Genomic DNA, 21,077 nt, shown 5'->3' on the forward strand with positions numbered 1-21,077 from the left:
AGAGATGTGGGACATCTGAGATACTGATAGCAGATTTTCTTTTGCTGCTAGGTGGTTCTACTTTCAAAAATGCTAGATTGCACTGCCAGTGGTACAAAACTACAGAGCATAGTGCACAAGATGTGAGACCTTCTCTGCTAGTTTTGACAAGTCACACTATTGTACAAGATTTAGATAAGACCACCCTCCAGTCCAAACAGTGGCATTGCATTTTTGTTGAATGTTTTCTTAAGCCTCTGTCCTTGTTCCATACTAACTGGGTATGCTTTGAAATAGAAACCTTCAAAATACTAAATGCACTCTAGAAAATAATGCATTTTGAAATAAAGTGCTTTCTTTTATTTGATCCTGTAATCATTAACCTGTATGTGTCTGGGAAAGAAGTTTAGATAAATATTGTCAGTCACTCTTATTTGCACTCAGCTGATGTAAGCTGACATGTTTTTATTTTGTCTTTCATGGTTTTCAGCAGAGAAATTCAAATGTGCACATTGTTCTCTTCTTTGAACAGAAGACCTAAGAAATAATTGCTTTGAAAATAATGATATGAAAAGTTAAAATGAACAGGTGTTGTCCAACCAAAAAATCAAATGCACTTGACAAAAGATCCGTTAATATGGTACTGTTGTCATAGTTCTATTGTGCTGGAGGCTTTGAATGCACTTCTTTGTTTCTTCTAATTACATTGTATTTGTCTGTGTTTATGAAACAGAAATTCTATGCATAGAAAGACAGAACATGACAGAAGTTTAGTTTCTTTAACACATTTGCAATAAAGAAGGCAAAAGATCCATAAAACAAATCATTCAACCTGCAATGCTAAAGAACTTCTTGTTGTTACTGGTTCAATGGTCCCTGCAGGTGCTGCCAAGTGTCATCATTTAGAACAAAGATAGTAAAGGATTAAAGCCTTGTTATGGTGTCATAACTCATTATTGTCCTATAATGAAGAACAGAAAAGCAATGACTTGTAAGAGAAACAGGTATGTTCCTTGCCAAATCCTAATTCTGTATGTTTGTTTTCTGATTACTGTATCAGCTCCTAGCGCTCCATTGACAGTTTCTTCCTGTTTTCCTCACCTACCACACATTTCACCTCATTACTACAGGTGTTGCTTCACTAGATCCTGTGGTCATGATGCTCTTTGCCAGTTATCACCTGGTAGATGGTTACTTCTGGAGTGGTGGGGCAGACTGTATAGTAGTATGGTAATTTGCTCCAACTTTCTCCAGGACTGGGACTGTGCATGTCAGAATAATCCTCTTCTCTTCTGCTGGGTATCTGAGAGGGAAGAGATTAACGCTGTGCATCTCCAAACAGTCAGCCACAACACGATACCAGGCAAAAGCTGGTTAAACACAAGATGGTTAGGTGTAAATTAGAAAGCGGTCTCCAGTGATTTGTCCTATAGAAGGTGACAAGGAGACCTTTGATCATCACAGGTACTTGGAAGTGGCAGACCTGGACGAGTGCAGGCTGATAGCAGGCATGAGCCCCGTGAGCATTGGCCATGGTAAGGGAGCTCTGGGCTTCAGGGGTTCTTTAGATGAGGACATCGATCTTTGTTATAATGCAGTAGGGGTGACACACAAGAGCACGGACAAGGCCCTTAGACCTGCAAGGTATTGGACAACTCTTGAGAGGCGTTGCTGCCAGGGAGGAGATGCTTTTTCATGGTGTGCTTTGTGCACCAACGATCAGCTTTCTGCTTAGAGCTCGTTGTGGCTAATGCAATACAAAGAATCATCCTAATTTCATTACCAGCCTGTGGATTTTGGAACAGATGAATTATACTTAACAATTACAACCAACAGTTGATTAAGACTGTGAAAGCTTAGTGTGACTTAGAATAGCTTAACAATGTAAACTGCCTCCAAGATGAAGCCTCAAAATTCACATGGCGATTTGTTATTTTTGTGATCCGGACTGTGAGCATTCTAAAAATACAATGCGAATATAAGAAAGCAATGTCATGACCTTTATTATAAGCAATAAACTGCCATCCTTCTTTCTCAGAGACTTTTTATAAAAAGCAATGAGCTCATCCTATTGTGTGTTTTGCAGGCTATGTGGCACTCCCAGGGAAGCACTATTGGTCTTGGAAAGAATTGGTGCAGTTTTAAGAAGCTACAACTGAAGTGGGATGTGGACGGGGACCTCCCATTAGATGCAGAGGTAGGAAGAGCTTGTCTTATGACTGAAAGGACAATGAAAGTAACTGTCTCTCGAGGGAAGGCTGCGTGAGCCAGTGATAAGGGAAAAATACTGAAAATCATACTAGTTTATTTTCTTTTTCTGGTTGCTGAAATTCACTTGCTATGTGACCTTGAACAGATCTTTCAGCTACTGTTTCCCATGAAAAAAAGGGGGATGATGTTTTTTCACCTTGAAAAAATGATTTGAGATCAGAAGACACTAAAAATGTGGAATTTATCCTAGAAATCAAAGGTGACCCAGGAAGGTGACAGTAGAAGTAGGCCTTCACTTTTCCTGTAGTTTAACATTAGTAACTCTTTATAGAATTCTGAGTACTTCCCTTCTTTTTGTTTCCCATATTTTGACCCCTTTGTTTCCTCTCACCCCTTCGGGCCTATTTTTGAAGGTTTTGGCATAGCAGTAGTATAGCATCATAGTTTAAAAGCAGAGCAACAAAACTATGAAAAATTTTCACCATTTTCCAAAAGTACACAATAATACAGGTGTCCCATTGCCTTCTCTCCAACATCAAAGTAATGAGGGTGAATCTAGGTAGTAACCATCACCCTCTTTCTGGAAATGGCACAGATGGAGGCTTTTCCAGGGGTAGTGCTGACTGTTTTCGTGCCTTGTAAGTCAGGAAACATTATTGCAGCATTCCCACTCTATTTCTGTGAGCTGAGCAAAGGCTAAATATTACCATTACCCTTCTGTAAAGCAGTGGTGATTTCTTCTTCTGGTCCTAAGGGTTCTTCTTATGGGCTCAGGGTTCATGACTGGGGAAGAGTTATTGTAGAGTCAGGGAGAGGTGGGCAGAGCTGAACCCCAAACCTGGTTATGATGCATATAGCTAGTCTGCTAGCCCTGGGCTGTAGCAGAACAGTAAAATCAGCTTGTGTGATAATGAGGGGAAGCACTCTTTCTGGGTTGCAAGTAGAAATTATTCTGTGACCATATTATACACTGCAGGGACTTCCTCCTCACAAAGGCTTGGACATGCCGCAGCTTTTTCTCAGAGAAAAAGATTCTCCAGTCAGCTGTAGCCACTCTGTGTGGTCTTAGAACTTATAAAACGGGATGTCTCCCTTGCATAGAATTTTCTGTCAATAGAAAGATGGCTCTAAACTCTCCTCTTGTTCCTTGTTTCCTTGTCAGGAAGGGTGGGTGACACTGTCTGTTGCTCATGGCAGAAGTGATATTAACTCATCTCCTCCCCTTGTGCTCTCATTTCTGCAGACAATGATCATAACTGCCTTCTTGACTACCATCCACAGCAGTGAATCCAGATCACAGCAAGAAAAGGACTTGGGCTTCTTCCAGCCAATGATTTATTTGTTCCACAGAGAAGTGCTGGGGGATGTGGCCTTCTCCTGCAACTGATCTTCTGAAACTTTAACAGCTGTTTTTTAAGGTCTGGTTTCTGTCCCACAGAAAAAAATATCAGTGAATCTTATTTCTTAGGATCTACCAGATCTTACATGCACAGAATTAGTAGAGGTAAGTAAACTGAACTCTCCTGTGCTTTGCAAGTAGGCTAAAGTGTCCACTGAGTAGCTGCAATTAAACTTGCATCATTCTTACACAAACTACTGATTTTATGAGTAAAGAAATCAGTTGTCCAGTCATCAAAGTGCTTCCAACAGGGAAATAGGACACGTTAAAGTACATCACACCTGGTGTCCACCTAATCTAAAATCATGGCTTCTGTGTTGATTCTGGGAGAAAGTATAAGAATTCCACAGTAGACAGCTGAGGGACCATCTGTCTTGCAGACAAAGTGCCACCTAGCTCTGAGAAAGGTGGCCTGTGTCACCTGCCTGAGACCTAGCATTCCTTTTAAAAACTTTTGTTATCGTTAACGGTGATACTGTTGGATATTCTTTATACATGTACCAGGGTGTTATGTGGCACAGGCAAACACAAGTTTAGTTTGAAAAGATGCAAAAGAAAGAAGTTATTTTCCTATGCCAGGTAGTAAGATTGTTAGTGTTGTGTCCTTTTTTCAACTCTGCTAAAATAATAAATTTGTCATTTCCCAGGCTTCAGTCAGTAGCTAGTTCTTGTTATTGTAACCTTTGAGATTAATGGATGATCTGCAAAGAGGTGTAAAATCCATAAAGAATAAGTCCGCAAAGACATGATAATTTCACAACAGAGAATACATGGCTGTTATAACTTTCAGTATTGCTATTTTCTCTTATTTCCTGTCTCTGTCTGTGACAGTGTGCTCCTTCCCCCCCACTGATGTGCTCTCTCCCCCTCAACCTGACCCCCCTCTAAACAGCACGTATGTGGGGGCTAGTTGAGCATGCGCCAACTAAGGCCCTTCTAGTATGCAAATATGACTATGAGTCAATCACCTCCCCCCAAAAATAGAGGGCAGCCCAGAGCCCCTTGAGCTCTCCTGCATGGCAGCGGGCTGCACTGCAGAACCTCCCCTTGAGCAGGGACGCCTCTCAAGGTTACTCCTCGAGGTTGAGAGATTCCTTACCCACGACAGATCCTCGGTAAGTGATTAATAGCATGCTGAACTTTTGCGAACTTCACGAAACTTTGCTGAGTTATATCTCTGACTAATTGCGCACATAATCCCATAGACATAAACCGTTGACCAAGTCTGAGACTAGGACTGGATCCAGCCGCACCTAGGCTCCTCTCCAAAGGAGTTTAGAAAGCAAGGGGGTCCAGTCTGAACCTCCTGACTCAATGGGAGGGTCTCCGTTGCACACGCATCTGACCCTGTCCTTCATGCAGTAAATAACTGAGTGAACCTTGCCAATTGAACCTCATTAAATCATTCTTATTTATGACTGAACTTTGTTAAGTCGCTGTCTTACTGCAATAAATGTAGTGCTGCTTCCCTCTTATGAGTGAAGTGCATCACTCCTTTCGTGACGCTGTCTAAATCTGAACACGATATTTTTCTTTCTTCCTCTGCTACCCACTCCCTTTCCACCCTCCCTCCCCCACTCCCACAAGAATGCCCAGATTTAGTCGGATATCTTTTTCGCAAATAAGTCTAGCATCAGTGCTTTTTCAAAACAAAACAGACCCATGACATCTAATTTCAATGGACATTAAATACGTGAAACTGGGGTTAGCTCTTTGGAGGTTGGAAATATAATGGAGAAAGAACACAGTCAAATAATCAATCTGGTTCAAGCTAAAGAACCAAAAGGACATTAACACAGAGGAGCCTGGTTTCTTAGGTGATGAACAATTATACAGACACCTCAGTCGTAGTCATAGCCCCAGTGGCTTGTTTCTATTCACTAAATGAGTAGGACTGCCTCTGCTCTTGCAGTACTGGCCTTTTCATTGCTGCTTACCTGACTTTTGTTCAAAAGAGTTTTTATTTGCCTGTCCTTTCCTGGGTCTCAGCAAAGGTGAGAGAATATACCAATTACCTTCCAAAAGGGAAAACTCTGGCTTAATTAAATTAAATGCAGAGTCTGTGGTTACACTTCTTTCCTCTCTCTACTTGACTGAAAGACACAGAGTTCTCCCTTCTTACTGGGAAGTCTGTTTGGGCAGCTCTCTGCCTTCATGGCTGTCATCTCCCCTTTCCCTATCTCTGCTCAAGCTTTCTCCTCCTAGTCCATCCCTAGCTAAGGCAGCCTGTTCTGCTCTGTGGAGTTGGTGTGGAGTTATGCGCATAGGGACCTCCTGACCTCAGAAATCCTAACAGAAAAGGCAGGGTCCTGACTGAAATGGCTCATTTCAGCCCTTCTCCATACCTCCGTCTAAGACCAAATGCTGCCAACAGGAAGAAAGCAGAGAGAACCTTCTTCCTTGCTCCTGTTGCTTTAGGAGAAAAGTGGGTAGGGTGCCGTCCTTTTAAGGAAAAATTAAATAATGATTTCAGTTGTGATGCTTGGTATTGTAACCATCCTTTTCTTGTCAGTGCAGTTTTGATCATATGCTAATATTATCTGTGGCATATTTGTTTTCCACAGACAGATGGCAAGACATTTTAGGCCAGACTCACAAGCGAGTTACTCTGACTAAAAAAAAGTGTTGCATATATGTCAAGGCACAGTCTGTGGGCATGCTCTAGGCTTGTGGCAAAAGCATGGACAGCAGATTTAGTTGTATTCTCTTAATTTTGCATATATATTGTGCTAATAGCAATTTAAGGATAAGAAATAAAGAATGAGCTATTATAAAGAACTCAACAGTTCACACAGTAAATCGTTCCCTTACATTCTGGGCATGAAATATTATACAAAATGGCAGCTGCTCTCTGCAAAAGGCTGAGGGATTCTTGGATAATTAAGAATGCAGTACGACACTGTCTGCTTTCCACTACAGATAGGCCTTGCGTTGTTGCTCTTTTTACATGGTGCTTGTAAATCAGATCACAGAATCACAGAATCGTTGAGGTTGGAAGGGACCTCTGGAGATCATCTAGTCCAACACCCCTGCTCAAGCAGGGTCACCTAGAGCACATTGCACAGCATTGCATCCAGGCGGCTTTTGAATATCTCCAGAGAAGGAGACTCCACAACCTCTCTGGGCAACCTGTTCCAGTGCTCTGTCACCCTCACAGTGAAAAAGTTTTTCCTCATGTTCAGATGGAAGTGTCTGTGTTTCAGTTTGTGCCCGTTGCCTTGCGTCCTGTCACTGGGCACCACTGAAAAGAGTCTGGTCCCATCCTCTCGACACCCTCCCTTCAGATACTTGTACACATTGATAAGATCTCCTCTCAGCCTTCTCTTCTCCAGGCTAAACAGTCCCAGCTCTCTCAGCCTTTCCTCATAAGAGAGATGCTCCAGTCCCCTAATCATCTTCGTAGCCCTTCGCTGGACTTGCTCCAGTAGTGCCACATCCCTCTTGTACTGGGGAGCCCAGAACTGGACGCAGTACTCCAGATGTGGCCTCACCAGGGCTGAGTAGAGGGGCAGGATCACCTCCCTCGACCTGCTGGCAACACTCTTCCTGATGCAGCCCAGGATACCATTGGCCTTCTTGGCCACAAGGGCACATTACTGGCCCATGGTTAACCTGGTGTCCACCAGCACTCCCAGGTCCTTCTCCGCAGAGCTGCTTTCCAGCAGGTCAGCCCCCAACCTGTCCTGGTGCATGGGGTGATTCCTCCCTAGGTGCAGGACCCTGCACTTCCCTTTGTTGAACTTCATGAGGTTCTTCTCCGCCCACCTCTCCAGCCTGTCCAGGTCTCTCTGAATGGCAGCACAGCCCTCTGGTGTATCGGCCACTTCTCCCAGTTTTGTATTGTCAGCAAACTTGCTGAGGGTGCACTCTGTCCCTTCACTCAGGTCATTGATGAAGAAGTTGAACAAGACTGGACCCAGGACTGACCCCTGGGGGACACCGCTAGCTACAGGCCTCCAACTAGACTCTGCACTGCTGATCACAACCCTCTGAGCTCTGCCATTCAGCCAGTTCTCAATCCACCTCACTGTCCACTCATCCAGCCCACGCTTCCTGAGCTTCCCTATGAGGATGTTATGGGAGACAGTGTCAAAAGCCTTGCTGAAGTCAAGGTAGACAACATTCACTGCTCTCCCCTCATCTACCCGGGCAGTCATTCCATCATAGAAGGCTATCAGATTGGTTAAGCATGATTTCCCCTTGGTGAAGCCATGCTGACTACTCCTGATCACCTTCTTGTCCTCCACATGCTTGGAGATGGCCTCCAGCATGAGCTGCTCCATCACCTTTCCAGGGATGGAGGTGAGGCTGAGTGGCCTGTAGTTCCCTGGGTCCTCCTTCTTGCCCTTTTTGAAGACTGGGGTGACACTGGCTTTCTTCCAGTCCTCAGGCACCTCTCCTGTCCTCCATGACCTTTCAAAGATGATGGAGAGTGGCTTAGCAATAATGTCTGGCAGCTCCCTCAGCACTCGTGGGTGCATCCCATCAGGGCCCATGGATTTGTGGGTGTCAAGTTTGCTTAAATGATCTCTAACCCACTCCTCCTCCACCAAGGGAAAGTCTTCCTTCCTCCAGACTTTCTCGCTTGCCTCCAGGGTCTGGGGTTCCTGAGGGCTGGCCTGAGCAGTAAAGACTGAAGCAAAGGCGGCATTCAGTAACTCTGCCTTCTCTGCATCCTTCGTCACCAGGGCACCTACCCCATTCAGCAAAGGGCCCACATTTTCCCTAGTCTTCCTCTTGCTACAAATGCACAAGACTTGTCTGAACCAAAATGAAAGTACATTTTTGAATCTTCAATGTTATGATTAGATTATTCACAGTGGCAACATGACAATAAATAGAGTTAGGAAACTCCACCAGCTAGTAAATGCCTTCTTCAGAAGTGTAAAGTTGTTAAATGCTCAGTTCTTGCTGGTATCAGGTTAACCATGACACTGCCTCTACTCTACAGAGCACAGTTCAATCTTCTTCATACTGTGACTCTTGAGACAGAGAGCTCTCAGGAAGGACAGCCAGGATAGCTACAGTATGACAAAATGATCAAAGCCTACGGAATATTTTGCTGGTGACAAGGTCTAGAAAGCCAAGCTTACTGAGGAGGAAGAGAAAGGAGAGAGGATAAGGTGCATAAATTTGTCTATATTAGTTATTTTAAACCTGGGAGAGCTCCTGCTACACTGTGAACCCAAAGAGCCAACAGAGCATGGTGGCGGTGCCCAAATGCACACCTTGTGCAAACTCCTATCATCCCAATACATAATTTCACTATATTTTAAGAAATTCACCAGCTTCACAGGGACATATTGAAACCCTCTCCAGCTCTTATTCCCTAGACCGTACACTTCTGGCAATAGTGACTGCACAAATTTTATGCAGAATACAGTTTTAAATTCTGAATAGTCCAATGCCACCATTGGACTGAACATGCCTTTGTTGAATGGCCAGATGAGGGAGCTCTTATAGTGTCCTGAGGCTGTAAGCTTTTATGATTCAGTTCTGAGGAAGAGCGATTAAGTCTAGGTCAACTGGCTGAAAGTCACAGTTCTTGATAGTTCAGGGAATTCTGAGAAGAATCAAGTCATGACCAAACCCACACAAGCTGTAGTGGACTTTCAAGAATTGTTGGCAGCAGTAAGTATGATGTTTGTGTACTAATAGTCCAGTTTATGTTTTGGAAGACTCCAAAATCTCTTTATTTCCAGGATATCTGTGTTTTTAGCATCGTACAATATGCTCCATGCTTCAATAATCCTTCTAAAAGTAGACATTGATTTAATAAGAAAATCGCATTTCAAGTAGTATATTTAGCTCTCAGAGTACTCTTATTAAAAAAAAGCTTTTAATTTAACCAGTAAGGCAATGGAGACCAAGTGCTTTGCACAGGTCATGCAGTGAGTTAGTGACTCAGCCAAGATTAGATGATTGGATTTCATTGTTTCACTTTTTTACCCTAACCATTAGATCCTCCTGCCTGTATAAACAGTCTGCATAACTTGGTAAGAAGGTTAAAAAGTCAGGTCAAGTTCATTTTAAGCCGTTTGAACCACTTGTGGAATGTCAGCTCTATGATCAAGTTTGTATTTAACCAGGAATCTTCAAATAATTCGGTACTGGGACAAAATCTGATTGCACAGCAAGCTGAGGCTACATAAGAGGTACAGGCCAAAAGTGTAGGTGGATCTACTAATCTTCTGCTGGAACCTCTAAAGCAGTTTACTATCTCTAGATAACAGACATTCTGCATTCTCATTAGAAAATTCAAACCCAGTCAGCTACATCAGAATTAGCTAATACACAGCCCTGCTAAACAGGGTTTGTTGGAGTATGTAAGAATAAAACCACTTAATCAGCTATTAAGAATGATGAGGAAACATTCATGATGTTTCTGCAATTTATCAGAATAATGTAGCAATAGTCTGGAAGGAAAATAAAGGGGTGTAGGGCATGCCCTACTGTGAGTGGGAGGAATGGTTGCACCATGTGCAAGCATTTTGAACCAGTGCAGCTTGTGTTCAGAGCAGTTAAGGCAGGGTGGCATTGACTTTAGTGCAGACTAGCTACTCCAGGCATAATCCAGTTCCAGATAGCCTTGTAGCAAAAATAAGAAGAAATGCCTTAATATCTTCCCCTGTTATTTGCATTGTACTGTCTTTCAGCTAGAAAGCATGGAAACTCATATTAAGAACTAGTCTCTGTCATCAGCCAAGACAGGCAAACAGCTGGAGAAAGGACCCTAGTTGGTTCCATGTTACATTTGAGGACTGAACGGAAAAAGACTGTCTGTGATCTCTTGTTAGTTCAGGATCCAGTCTGCATTTACACTCCAAGCCCCCCGTCTATCCCCACTACCTAGTCTAGAGAGCAGGAGCCCTCTCTGGGCAGGAGAGCTAAGGCAAAAGGTTGGTCTGGGTTACAGTGGGGGCCTAACAAACTCAAACCTGCTGGTCACAGTCACTGAAAGCTGCATAGCCAGCCGAAGGGGTTAATGGCTGTTAAACCAGCAAAGGCACTTTGGTACCTAAGCATTATCTTGCCAAATCCAGCACTCAGAACTAGATCAGCCCAGTTTGCTACCTGCTCGCTCCTAGAGATGCCTGTGGTCCTACAGCAGTTACATTTCAGAAAAAGCAGTTCCTCAGATGCTGGCATGTCTCCTTGCAGGCATGTCTCAAGCTGCCCAGGTCTGCACAGAGCCGAGCAGCTAGATGCCAGCCTCTTCGCATGGACCTGCCCCAGGATGCTGCTGCTCACCTCTGCTGGACCTATGCTGGCAGCATCTCCCAGCACCTGACTCCCAGCCTTCGCAGAGCAGAGGAGATGGTTCATCTCCCTCCCTAGCGGCTTAGAGCATTTACTCAGGAGGTAGGCAACCAGGCTAATTTTTTTTTTTTTTTTTGCATTTGCAGAGCTCCAAACCTCTATCTGCTAATTGTGCTAATCATCGGTCTGAATGGTATTTTAGATTACCCCTCTGTGTCTTGAGGGGGGAAAGGCAGAGAAAGGCACACCAGCATGTGTTATAAAAAACCCTGGGCATCGATCCCTGCTACAAGGAATACATAACATGCCATGCTTGAGTATTCATTTTATACAGCAGTGTAAAGACAAGACCCCAGGTCCTTTAGCTCAGTGAGAGCCCTAAGGGCTTAGCTACCTTCGCCTTCCTTTTTTTTCTGCCACCAGGAACCGTAAATCTTTTTTTTTTCTGCACAACAGTTTCAACAGAAGACATTGAGTGTCCTAGCTGCCTGCCCTTTCTGTCCTCATCTAAATTAGCCTGGCCCCAGTTTCCTCTTCATCTTGGATACAGGTGCTTACACACACAGACCAATCTTATAACCCCATCAGTACCTCAGGCTGGACGGCCTTGAGATTAAGAAGGACGGAAAGTAAAAAGCTCCCTGCAGCTCTCAAAATGTTAGCTTCTCTAACAGGAAAAATTCCACAAACTTCATTGTACACAATACGAAGCCATTTTACTATGTAAACTAGAGCTCTCTCCCCTCTCCCTTTCCCTCTCTGCCTTTGGATGGTGGAAACCACTCTCCTTTTCTTTTTCTCTCCTTTCCTTCCCTCTGGACTGGTAGATTATTTTTCATTGCACAGCTGGAATTGTAACCCTCTTCTCTCTGCTATTTTTTTTCTCCCTTGGGCCTGATCCAAAACCCACTTAAATTAAGAGAATTAATAGATTCTTTTGTGTCTGACATAGTGAGACTGTGTCACCAAAAGTCAGTCTCCCAGCAGGAATGGTGAGAGATATTGTGACGTTAGAAGTAAATCACTTCTTGAAATACTTTTGAAAAAATCAGCCCACCAATTTATGACTGTTTTATAGTTAAGGCTTTTATTTTGATGTTCCAAAGTATTTTTTAGTTCTGTAGAAAATTCAATCAGTTCCAAGCAGCAGGACTGTTTCATATTAACATCATTAAAAATAATCACAGCCAACTTCAAGCATTTAAACCTGCAGTTAGTCCCCAGTAAAATACAGTAAATAAACTAATGAGGAGATTGGAATTTTCCACCATTGCAAACATCAAGGCACTCTTCTGCCAGATAGTTTATTTCATGCCCAGAACCAACCCAAACATTACCAAAAAAGGATAGCGCGGGAGAATGGTTGTATTACGACAGATCACTCCTGCAGCTGTGAGCATTGTCCCTTTATTTTTTTATTTATTTTTATTTTTTTACTATGATGGGAAATAACCAGAAATACAAACTTCCAAATAGAAACTGAAAAAGAGAGACTGAATTTATTAGTTTTACGAGAAGGTAGAAAAAACAGAAACAACCAACAGAAACGACAATGAATCATTTGTACTAGATATCAAAAGATTGTTTTGGCATGCAAAATACATAACCTTGCCTCGGTGTGTTTCTATAGCGCACACACTGCACTATTGAGCACGCATTGAAATGATTTATTTTGACCTTGATGTAATCAAGAAGTAGTTACGAGGAAATCCTCATAGAGTTACATCAGATCAAAAGCATTTATTTTGAAAAAGAAGAAAAAGGAGTTTAAAAAAATTTAGCCTTTTATGAAGTCAGAAGTAAAGTAAAACAGAGAATGTAAACTATATAGCAGCATACAAAATATACAAGCATCTGAGTAACTCAGGCTGAGTGAGACACGTGAGGAGAAGCCTGACAAGGTAAGTTTTTGAGCAGAACAGATTTATCCAGCTGTATTTGAGAGCAGGATCTGGCTCTTAGCCACAAACTCCAAAATGCTGCTTATGAAGATGGGATGGGGCAAGACTGTGCAAAGAGCAACGTAGCTCAACCTGCCAGGACTTACAGGTGCTAGATTAACCAGGGAAGCAGTTGTTTAACTACACATAAATTAAACGGGAGGTCACCTCTTTTAGTGGCTATCAGTGCAGGTCTCAGCTTTATGTAGTGACAGGAAACAGCAAGGAAGATGAAATGTAGAGTGAAATAGGTTAGTAGTTTGCATGCTTACTTGGGAATTAGTCACTGCAGACTATCTCTGGGCAAGCCACATAGGTCTGTGCCTGCTAGGATAACAATATTTTTCTATCTCACCTCAGTTCTGTAAGATTAATATGTGAAATGCCCAAATACCATAGTGAGAGGGATGACTGAAATACCAAAAGTTTGCTCCCACAGAATGCTCAAATACTTGAAAAAAGGTATCTAAGTAAAGTTTAAACCATTCTGTGAGTGATTTTATACTGCATGGAAAATCCCAAGCCTGGTATGTAGTACTGGAAACATACTCTGGCAAGCCATGTCCATTAAAAAAAAAAAACAAAACCCTCAGCCGTCATCAGCCTAAATCATATGCAGGTGCTCTGCACAGGGCATGAAGACAAAATCAGCAAAAACAGCCTCACTCTTTCTCCCCAGCCTCAACCAAGTTACCCTCAGCTTTCTATCACGATTTTTGACTCCCTTTCCAACAACGCAGTGCATCCCTGAGACCTCCACTCCTTCCCAAATCATGACCCCTGGCATTTCATACAATTATTTTGTCTGTGTTGCCTACCTTTCTCTCTGCCTACCTCTTTTGCATAGTTTGAACCACCATATTTTTAATGATGGTAGACCATCCCGGCTGCCATGTAAATACTTTTTCTTTCTGAGGATAAACATTTAACGAGATGACTACTCCAGTCCTTTCCTGTGCAGTTCTTTTCCTCAGTGACACGATGTTTAAATGTTTATCTAAAACCTCCATCATGGCATTTCCTAACAACATGTATTTTGCTTGCTAGATTAGGCCTATTGCCAGTGAGGCAATGAAGACATAAAACTTAACAGCTTCTATTTATTTTCTTATCTTAAGTGCAAAATGACTTTGTAGCTGAAGGCAAAAAACTTTACTTAACAAGCTAGGCTACTACTGTGGAACATTATAAAAATACATTGTAGAAAGAGACAGGGTAAGAACGGTATTAAAAAAAAAAACACAGGAATAGGTTCAGTATATAGATTCATCACTGCCTCCAGGTCCTTGGCAGTGAGTAAAGAAGGGGGCAGTCATGCGAGCTGAGGGCAAGTTGGGAGAGCCCCTTGGAAAGAGCAGGGAGGAGACCTTCTAGAGGAGCTGACAGCGAGCATGTACAGGTCAGAGGTACGGGAGGAAGTCAGCTCTACAAAAACCTTCCTTGCTTTGCATTTTGTTTTCATCCTTTCCTCATCTAGATGCTGATAAAGAAATTAGAGCATGGAGAAGTTTCTAACGCTGGTGAGAGAGCTCCAGTTACTTTAGTTGTTTCCATAGAGTTGTCATTCAAAACATGAGTTCCCCAAGGGTGATTAAGCTGCTGTTTTCAAGAAAGCAACAGGATGCGATGAATCTCTCAGACTCACCGCTTCTTTAGTGGAACAGACATAAATTCGCAGCAACCTCAGTTAAAGTATGGGAGTTTTGCTGATTTTATACCAGGGTGACTGTGGGCAGAGCTCCATGGTGACTGGTAGAGTTATTCCAGACCACCACCACCACCACTTTTCCAAGCTGTAATATGTTTTTCGAAAACAGTGAGGACTAGAGAAAGGATTCATCCCTTTCAGAGCTGAAAGAGTTGATCATTTGCTAAGAGGCTTCTTCAGTGAGAAAGCTGAGGAGGACTTTCAGTGATAATGAAGGATAAATTATAGACTGGCCAATTCCCAACATGACAGGGAGATGAGAAAGAGAATGAGGAGAATTATGGGAAGAGAAGCATAAACTGACAGCAATGGGTATTGATGCAGCTGGGTGAATGTGTCAGGCTTATACAAAAGACAGGTTTTAAATGTTGGCTTTTTATGTCACAGTGAAAACAAATTTCAGGTTGACATTATGACTTTCAGTGTTGCAAAGAGTTCCTGATTTTGCCTTTACGAAAATATGGATAGGCCTGATTATCCTTTCAGTTGTGCACTTGCAGAGGAGGGCAGTCCCTCTGAATACAGAACCCTAGTTGTGTACGGCTGGAGGCTGAGACCTGAATCACATACACTACATTCATAAAATGCAGTATTAACCTGGATGCCCAGATTTCTCTCTGTGCTCATCTATAAGCAATTTTTGTTCACCTTTCTGAATTGCATGAAGACTTAATTAAAAATCTTATAGTATTTCATATAAAAGTATAACAGTTTAAGTCAAAAAATCTAAATATACATAAAATTAATAATTTGAAATAAATATGATTGTTTAATACATATAAACATAAATTAATTAAAAGATAAAAAAGACTTAAATTAAAAAATCTAGCTTTGTTCGCAAAGCAGAAAAGTTTTTTTCTGTTTTGCATTACTTCTATGAAATATGACTGATTATTGCTGACCCCTCTATACACTAAGCAGCACAGTCATCATTGAAACTATTAGAAAATGCTTTTTGCATGGCAAAAGTATTTCTTATAAGCTCCTATTCAGAGGAAGGAGGGAGATGTTATGCTTGACCATTCCTAGGGCTGAGAAATACAAGGGAGAGACATAATCACCGTTCATATTGATCTAGAAAAACAGCTCAGAAGTAGTACTTTTTCCTGATACTGTCACTGGCAACAGCTGACATGTTGTACGGCATATAAGCATAATTATCTAACTGATGAACTTAAGCATTGTCTCAAGAGTTTTGAGGCAGGATACCCAGGAGTCTCTGCCTTTTTCATTGCAATTGAAATGATAGTTCTACTGGATGAATTGTGTAGTTTCACGTGGGGAATTTGAAACTAAGAAAGATCTTCATTTTCTGTTAAAGCAAGATTTATTTTAGCAGAATTTGTTATTGGGTGAAGCTGAAACAAAATATTTCATTTGAGTGTGGGTAAACTGTTTTGTTACACCAAATGATTAAGTATTTCATCCTTTTGTTCCAATTCAGGTCATGAATGATACTTTTGTGACTGTTTTTCCCAGAGGACAAAAATTTAATTTTTGATCAAATTAGTGGTTTAACCTTGCCACTAATTATTAGAGCCATTACTGTCAATAGAAATTGGTAATTTATTTTAATTAGTATTTTGTAAAAGCCTACCAACCAAATGCAATACTAATTAAAACAAAAATAATCTGAATGCTATCATTTTAACTCAATAGGCCAAAAGATGAGCCAATAGTAAATAAATACACAGCATAATGTTTTGGCGGGGGTGTGCATCTGTTTCTCATTAACTTTGCTTGAGACAAGTAAGGAATCAAGGTTTCCTGTGATTTAATTTGAAGAGCAATTTGGATTTCCTGTGCCTCAGCTGGAGGCATTATTGGTATGAGACCAAAAAAGGCCCTAACTGTCCTAGGAGGTTCATTTTTCACAAAATATAATACCTACAGAAATTCAAACAGGATGTCAAGAAGTGTTATAAGGGGTTTTCAGTGCTCTCTAGTGTTTCTAATAACAATTTGCAAGGCAAAACAATATTAAACTGTAAGTTTCATTCTCTCTTCTTGCCACACAAAACCCCACCAACTTAGAAAAGATAAAAAGCCAGTGAATACTGCTCAGTACATCACCCTAATGGAATCCTTTTCAGTGGAGAAGTTAAAATTCCAGAATAGATTCTATGAAAATGATATTACTGCTCTGAGTGGCTGAAACTGCTAGTCATATAGAGGGAAAACAGTTTAGACAGATAGCAATGGAGCTTTAGTTATTCAAGTTTTTCAGAAAGGACTGAACACATGATCCCTGAGAGCGAGGGCCTATAATTTTTCGCAGGTGGGTATCCGGAAATGGAGACACTCTAAACTTGTTTGTATAAACCATGGCCTTGCTGTCTCTGGCAAAAATAATACGGATGGCATATTTGCATGAATAATTAAACATTATTAGGAAGATAATGGAGGTCTCTTACCTTCTTTCAATGGATATTTTACAGAGTACACTTCAGTCCCTTTTACTTTCAAATGAGGAAGAAATTTTCTTAGCTATTTCAATAGTTAAGAGGTTAATAGCTGGGTACTTAACAACACCACTTTGGTTTTTTTCTTCAGATGAAATCCCAGTCCCACTGGAGTCCGTTCTGGCTTTTGCCATTGACCTCAACACAACTGAGATTTTTACCTCTTGATGCTTCCTGAGAGAAGTCTGGAGATGCAAGTGGGGAAACTGTCTGTGATTTTTTTGATGCCTCCCATGCTCAGGTAAATATGATTTTGTGCATTTTTGCAAAGAGGCAGATTTGCATCTAACATACCTATCGCTTATTCTTACCATAATAATCCACAAGACCCTGAATTTTGACTAAACTACCTCAGTCAGAATGGATGATACTAGTTATTACTTTGCACTTTAGTTCCTTTCAACCTTTGTTATTCTTAAAACCTTGTAAAAATTATTTTAAAGTTCAGTCACTGGCAGTTTTGAAAAAATTAAACTATCTGCACTGTTTCTTTGGCAGTGCAAAATTATCTTTGTTACTGGTTTGTCCTAGTTATTGTTAAATTATACTGGCATTTGTAAGATCACATTTTTACTGGATATTTAAGGGAGCTCCAAGTGGTTCTCTTGTTTTATGTTTCAAAAAAACAAGTCACAGTGAAAAACAATAACAAAAACTATTCACTTAATTGACTGTAGCACTTACTATCTTATAACCTGTAGAAATATAAAAGGGCTTAATTTAGGCTATAATTTTTAAAAAGTTAGGATTATTAGGAAAAGAAAGCAGATTTTTCCTGGTTTTGGAGAAGGTTGACTTTTTATCAAAAAGTTTGGCATTTTTAAATGAAAGTCAAAAGGTTTTTTGCAGAGAACCTTATGTCATATCTCTTATTTTCGAAACCCTGTTTTTCTCAAAAACCAAGCAAGCAAACAAAAAATGTTACTCTGAAGTATTAAGCCTGTTTTAGTTTAGAAGCTACATTTGTATTCTAACCAATGCAAAATTGTTCTTGGCAAGTATTTTTTCTATTGCTTTTTTTCTATTCTTACCTTTTTTGGTGTATGAGATTTTCATTTTTAGTATTAAGATTTTACAGTGTTACTAATCCTACAGCTAAGACATTTAGTGATTTATTGGTCTATATTTGTAGCTGATATTTGACGTTTGTCATATATTAATCAGTGTCTGCATCTTATCGTTCCACATTAAAATTCTCTCAACACTGCAGAAACATTAGCTAATAAAATCATGTTTCGTGATCAACTTTACAACTTTTATACAACCTGTAAGATTTTTAACTAAAATCAGAGCATATGCATAAAACTTTCGAGTCACGCAACTGAAAATATGGCCTTTGATGTTCAGTAATGAGCAATAATTAATATAAAGGCAGATTTACAGTAGTTAATATTGGTTGTAGCAATCTTCAAAAATAATTGATGAAGTCTGCCATTGGGCATAGAGAATTGCAAAAAGAGGTTTTATTTACAGTTAATAGCTATTTTACATATGATCTTCAATTATCAAGATAAAAGAAAGTTCTTTCCCAGCACATATTGCATCTGATTGTTACAGGCAATATTAGAACAAAGTCATCCATGATTGGAGCACAACACGATTTTGTAGGTAACTATAGATGAGCCTCTTTAATGACATAGCTTCAACATCTCAGAATGGTGTAGCAGTGTCAAGAGGGAACATGATTGTATTTCCATATAAACAACTTTCATTTCTCACAGATCCGGATGCTTTGGTAATTAAATGATGAAACACCAGCTAAAAGTTTGAGCTGACCTGCTTTGATCATTTTCTCCCAACAGCTTGGAACTTCATAATATTTATTGTAGTTGATATAACACTTTACAGTTGAAATGTGTGAAAATCCTCAACAACTCCCTCCATGGGAAGAACATCTGACCGTTCAAAATACTCGCTGTCTTGGAATGGAAAAAAGGGCTTTCTTTTGAGTGGTACTTGTATGCACTTTCTTGACCTCTCCAAAAAGTTCTGAACATGCCAGGCTTTGAGGACTCTCTTGGGTATGGAAAACATTTGTTGCTGTCAGAAAAAACCTTGACCTTGTGTGCTCTGTGTGACCCAAGAGCCATAAGGATATTGTTGACACAAAGCCATTTGCAACATTACTGAAAATACGAGTGAGTACTGCTTTTAAAATGGGTTGATACCTCTTTTCAGGGAAGTCTGAGTGACACGTTCCTGCCAAGCCCATACTTTGGAGGGATAACCTCTACATGGCTTACCTCAGTCAAACCTTTCCTGGAATTTTTAAAAGGTTTCCACATATTTAAAAAATATTTTCCCTTACCAAATAAGAAAGGTTGATTTAGTTGTTTTTCTCTTACTAAATCAAGGGCTGAAAGGAAAATAGCCAATACCCAAATGTGCGTCCAGTGACTAATGTGAGAAAATGCTGATTTTATGTCTCTAAGGTTTTCCAATAGCTGTGCCACTATACTGAAAAAGCACTGGCAGCTGAGCTCAAGAAATCCTACGCACATGCTTCATTACAGTATATCGTGCACTAATGATCTTGCAGGAATGGTATCTGACCCAGAGAAGTCAACAAACAGGCTCCCATTGACTTCAGTGGACTTTGGATCAGTCCCATGGGGTTTATCTTCAGAGACAGATGCTGGAATTCATCTCACCTAATTGTAAACATTTTCCATGTAGACATCTAAGTCTAAGGAAGTCACACCAGTCAGGGGAAAACAGAGCACGACTCATAAGTGCTACTTTAATGCCTACCTGAGGATGAGAGGAATCATGTCCTAGGAGGTCCTATATCTCTCCATGTAAAGGGGACCTCTGATCTAGACATCATATGTAGCCATCTTCAGTGTAGACACTTCTACCAAGTTACATGAATCCCATCAGCAAGATCAGTTCTTCCCCTATGAGTTCCCTTTGTCTAGAACCTCTTGGTCAAAGATGAAGCATCTCTCAATATCATATCTGCTATGGAAATTCATGCTGTAGGTATGACAGTTGTGAGTAGGTATGTTGGTGCTATCCGGAAAACAAGGGTAGGTACTGATCCCATATCTTGGCATGGAATAGCTGGCAGGAGGGGCTGTAACTCTGCTCCGTGTTTCTCAAGACTGCAGGACTGTTACCAAGCTGTTTGGTCTCGCTGCTCTAAACTCCATCTGCCTTGATGTGGAACTGGCTGTAGGACTGATCAGCTCTTGTGTGACCCCGTTCAGAAATGTGCCCGATGAATGCTGGGCACTCTAAGAATCTGTCCCAAAGAATTTTAATTTGGAAAAGCAACTAAGAGTACTTGCTCCATTGTTATTTAGACTTGAGATTACTTACAGAGTAATTTTTGCAACTGTTTTAATGGTAAAAAAGACTTGAATTTTTCAGTTAGCACTTGAACTTGCACATCTGAAAGGGGGAAAGTGGTTATTATGTGATAGAAATTGTTTGCAAAAATTGGCCAGTTATGCCTGTTTCTTGCACATGTAGCTATCCGCCACGGCTCTGTCTTTAAAATTTGTCCTTAAGAACAAAAAGAAAACCCCAACATTTTAATGAGGATGCAAAATCACTTTACTTTATGTAACCCCTGTAATATTATTTTTTGCCAAAGAAAAAGCTATATCACATGAACGTTAAAAAAAAATCAATGTTTCTGGCACCAGAGTTTAATCATGAACATGATTTAGAGTCTGTGAAAAGTATAGATAGATATCTGTTTAGGAAGAAAAGATTAGTAGCCTTGAATATAGTAGCCAAGGAGACAGTGATTTTAAAAACGTGTGTCACCTGTGCACATTTTGAAGCTTAAGACACACATTCCACAGGAGTGAAAACATGTATTTTAAAAAAAGAAAATAGTTGCAAGATTAAATCTTGTTAGTAAATTGTTTGAAAAAATTCAGAAGTATGGAAGAAATGAAACACAGCACCTGGAAGAGCTGCTTGGGGGCTTTAAATGGGGCATATATAGGATTCAGCTACTGCTGAGTACCAGTTGCAGATCTTACTTCTTATTCGCTCACCCGCTGGCAGGAACACTCATTCAGCATGCAGGAAACCTGGCCTGTAAACCATCCTCAGCTGCAGGGATTTGCATGCATCTTTTTCACCCCTTAGGAGAATGAGTGCTA

At 40.8% G+C, this 21,077-nt stretch overlaps 1 long non-coding RNA gene across 2 annotated transcripts; it reads left to right on the top strand.

The window, feature by feature from the left end:
• The first annotated feature begins 1,021 nt into the window (after positions 1-1,021).
• On the top strand, positions 1,022-17,068 carry LOC136995379 (uncharacterized). Of its 2 annotated transcripts, XR_010886958.1 has the most exons (4): positions 1,022-1,209; positions 2,066-2,176; positions 3,434-3,694; positions 17,051-17,068. It is a non-coding gene; the product is annotated as an uncharacterized lncRNA (long non-coding RNA). The 2 variants fall into 2 exon arrangements; XR_010886957.1 differs by lacking the exon at positions 17,051-17,068 and having other exon boundaries at positions 3,434-4,559.
• Positions 17,069-21,077: the final 4,009 nt, after the last annotated feature.

Source organism: Apteryx mantelli, chromosome Z (genome assembly GCF_036417845.1).
Source record: "Apteryx mantelli isolate bAptMan1 chromosome Z, bAptMan1.hap1, whole genome shotgun sequence".
NCBI classification, from domain to species: domain Eukaryota; kingdom Metazoa; phylum Chordata; class Aves; order Apterygiformes; family Apterygidae; genus Apteryx; species Apteryx mantelli.